This window comes from Colobus angolensis, unplaced genomic scaffold (assembly GCF_000951035.1).
Source record: "Colobus angolensis palliatus isolate OR3802 unplaced genomic scaffold, Cang.pa_1.0 Scaffold118, whole genome shotgun sequence".
Taxonomy (NCBI): domain Eukaryota; kingdom Metazoa; phylum Chordata; class Mammalia; order Primates; family Cercopithecidae; genus Colobus; species Colobus angolensis.
In genome coordinates, this window is record NW_012112919.1 from 6,519,438 (window position 1) to 6,523,121 (window position 3,684).

Below are 3,684 nucleotides of genomic sequence, written 5' to 3' on the forward strand. Positions count from 1 at the left end.
CCTCCCAGGTTCAAGCAATTCTCCTGCCTCAGCCTCCCAAGTAGCTTGGACTACAGGCATGTGCATCCGTGCCCGGCTAATTTTTGTATTTTTGGTAGAGACAGGGTTTCACCATGTTGGCCAGGATGGTCTCGATCTCTTGACCTCATGATCTGCCTGCCTCTGCCTCCCAAAGTACTGGGATTACAGGCATGAGCCACTGCGCCCAGCCTATAGTTTTATAACTAGATGATAGTTTATTCCATAACTAAAAATAACATTTTTAAAACTTCAGAAAAGTGGGAATAAATAGTTTTCATTTTAAAATTAAAGCTTATTTTGAAAGTTATTATGATGCTTAAAAGAGAGAGAAGATATATTTTGTAGCTCTATCCACTGGAAAAGGTTAGAAACAATGATTATCTCAATAGCACTGACCAGCTCCAGTGCTCAGATTATATTCTCCAAATACCATTTCCCAGTTAAAATAAAACCAGGCTCCTGATAGAAGGAGCTGATTTGATGTATCAGCCTAGATGTATTAACCTAGAATATATTGTTATACAAGAAAGCATGAAAACTATTGAAGACCATTAGAGACCCAAGTCTACTGTTACAGACTGAGGTACTAGGACTGCTAGATCAGAAGGACTCAGCAGCCAACCTGAATAAGATGGAAAAAATGAAATAATTAGATCATCAAGAATATATTGTATTTATTAAAATCCTTAAGTTCACAATGACACCAAAAAACACAACCAAATAAACAACAACACTGGTCTCCTTTGGAGGACAACAGGGAGCTAAGTCATTATATTCAATGTGTTAATAGAGAGACAGAATCACGCATTTATCCTGCCTGTGCTGTGTGCTGTTTGCCACTGGGCCACTAGTTGAGGAAAGTTTTTCTTACAGAAATATTTCAGCTAATAAATGAAGAAGAAATAGTCTTGTTCCCTGTCTTAGTTCATTTTGTATTGCTGTAACAGAACACCACAAACTGGGTAATTTATAAAGGAAAGATATTTACTTGGCTCATAGTTAAGGAGGCTGGGAAGTCCAAGGGCATAGTGCCGGCGTCTGCTCAGCATCTGGCAAAGGCCTTCTTGTTGCGTCGTCCTATAGCAGAAAGGCAAGAGTTCACACATGTGTGTGCACAAGACGGCAGGATGGAGGTTGGGGGGCAAACTCATACTTTTATCAGGAACCCCCACAGTAAGGACATTAATACATTTATGAGGGCACAGCCCTCATAACCTAATCACCTCTTAAAAGTTTCCACTTCTCAACACTGTTGCATTATGGATTAAGCTTGCAAAACATGAACTTTGGGGGACATATTCAAACCATGGCATTCCCTCTCCCCTAAATAAAGTAAAATAACATTGAACCCGAATTTGATCAAGCCTCTAGATCTAATTATTAGTTTACCAGAAATACAATTCAGAAGAACATGTTAGACTGACACCATGAGGATATGATTAGCAAAATCCAGACTTAAAAACAAAAACAAAAACAAAAACACTACAGGAACAATAACTTGGTTTCCTCCACGAATAGTACGGGGGTGTGGGCAGGGTGGAAATAGGGAAAGAGAAAGACTCCTAAAGATTAAAAGGCTAAAAAAGACTAAAAGTGGCCAGATGCAGTGGCTCACGCCTATAATCCCAGCACTTTTGGAGGCCGAGGAGGGCGGATCACCTGAGATCAGGAGTTCGAGACCAGCCTGACCAACATGGTAAAACCTTGTCTCTACTAAAAATACAAAACTAACCAGGCATGGTGGCACATGCCTGTAATCCCAGCTACTCGGGAGGCTGAGGCAGGAGAATCAGTTAAAACCAGAAGGTGGAGGTTGCAGTGAGCTGAGATCGGCCATTACACTCTAGCCTGGGCAACAAGAGTGAGACTGTCTCAAAAAAAAAAAAAAAAAAAGACTAAAGGCATGGTGGCTCATGCCTGAATCCCAGCATTTTGGGAGGCCATGGTGTGGATTGCTTGAGCTCAGGAGTTCAAGGCCAGCCTGGGCAACATGGTGAAACCCCACTATGGTCTCCACCAAAAATACAAAACATTAGCCCATGACAGTGGTATGCACCTGTCATCCCAGCTACTTGGGAGGCTTAGTTGTGAGGATTTCTTGAAACAGGGAGGCAGAGGCTGCAGTGAGCCTAGATTGCAGTGCTGCAGTCCAGCCTGGGTGACAGAATGAGACCCCATCTCAAAAAAAAAAAAAGAAGATTAAAGGCTTTAAAAAAGAATAAAAGACATAAATTGACCAATGGCAAATGTATGGACCATGCATCGGATCCTGATTGAAATAAACCATAGGGAAAAATTATTTGTAAGTCATAATATTAGAAAATTATTGTTAACCCTTAAAAACATTTTTTAGGATTTTAAAAAAATTCCTGCTTTCTAGAGATAACACATAGGAATATTTACCAATGAAGTGATAGGCTATCTGGGCTGTGTTTCAAAATAGTCTTGGGCTTACGGGTGGATGAGCAAGGAGTGGGTGGGGAATAGATGAATGGAGATGGGCCATGAGCTAGTAACTGCGGAACCTGGTGGTGGCTTAACCAGATTCATTATATTGTTCTCTCTACTTTTGTGTACATTGGAAATTTTCCAAAAAGGTTTGTTTTTGAGGTGGAATCTCACTCAGACACCTAGGGTAGAGTGCAGTGGTACAGTCATAGCTCACTGTAGCCTCAAACTCCTGGGCCAAAGCAATCCTCCCACCTCAGCCTCCTGAGTAGCTGGGACTATAGGTGTGTGCCATCATGCCCTGCTAATTTTTCCAAATTTTTTGTAGAGACAGGGTTTCGAACTCCTCGCCTCAAGCGATCCTCTTGCCTTAGCCTCCCAAAGTGCTGGGATTGCAAGCGTGAGCCACCATGCCTGGCCACAAAATAAAAGGCTTTAAATATTTCATTTTTATTCATCTGTCAGAATCCCAGGTAGAAGTTAGAGTGTTTGGTGGATGGTTGAGTGTCTGAGCAGGACCCCACAGCCAAGGGGGGTTAGAGGGAGGGGCCGGCAAGGGTAGGGAATAAGTCCTGATCAGGTGAGCTGCTGGAGGTGGATGTATGGGGTGTCTGCTTCCCCAGGTAGGGCTGGATAGATATTGGTGTGCTGAGAATGAGAAGGGGGATGAAGAAAGATGCGAAATCCAGCAAGAAGTACCCAAAAGCAACCACCCACAGCAAAAAAAATGGGAGAATGAGTGATTTAACCCCACAAGGCATACACTTTCTAAGACTTTACAAATAAGAACACCTTTAGTCCCTACAGCAACCCTCTCATGAGGTACGTGCTGTTCTTTGTCCCTATTTTACCTTATTTTTTCTTTTTTTATTATACTTTAAGTTCTAGGGTACATGTGCACAACGTGCAGGTTTGTTTCATAAGTATACATGTGCCATGTTGGTTTGCTGCACCCATCAACTCGTCATTTACATTAGGTATTTCTCCTAACACTATCTCTCCCCCAGCCCCCACCCCCCAACAGGCCCCAGTGTGTGATGTTCCCCTCCCTGTGTCCAAGTGTTCTCGTTGTTCAACTCCCACCTATGAGTGAGGACATGCGGTGTATGGTTTTCTGTCCTTGTGATAGTTTGCTGAGAATGATGGTTTCCAGCTTCATCCATGTCCCTGCAAAGGACATGAACTCATCCTTTTTTATGGCTGCATAGTATTCCA

The 3,684-nt window shown here is 42.5% G+C and overlaps 1 protein-coding gene across 1 annotated transcript in view; it reads left to right on the top strand.

Annotated features, from left to right (window-relative positions):
* TCF7L1 (transcription factor 7-like 1 (T-cell specific, HMG-box)) overlaps positions 1–3,684 on the top strand; it is a 179,024-nt gene that overhangs the window by 88,475 nt on the left and 86,865 nt on the right. The gene's annotated exons all lie outside the window — the stretch shown is intronic.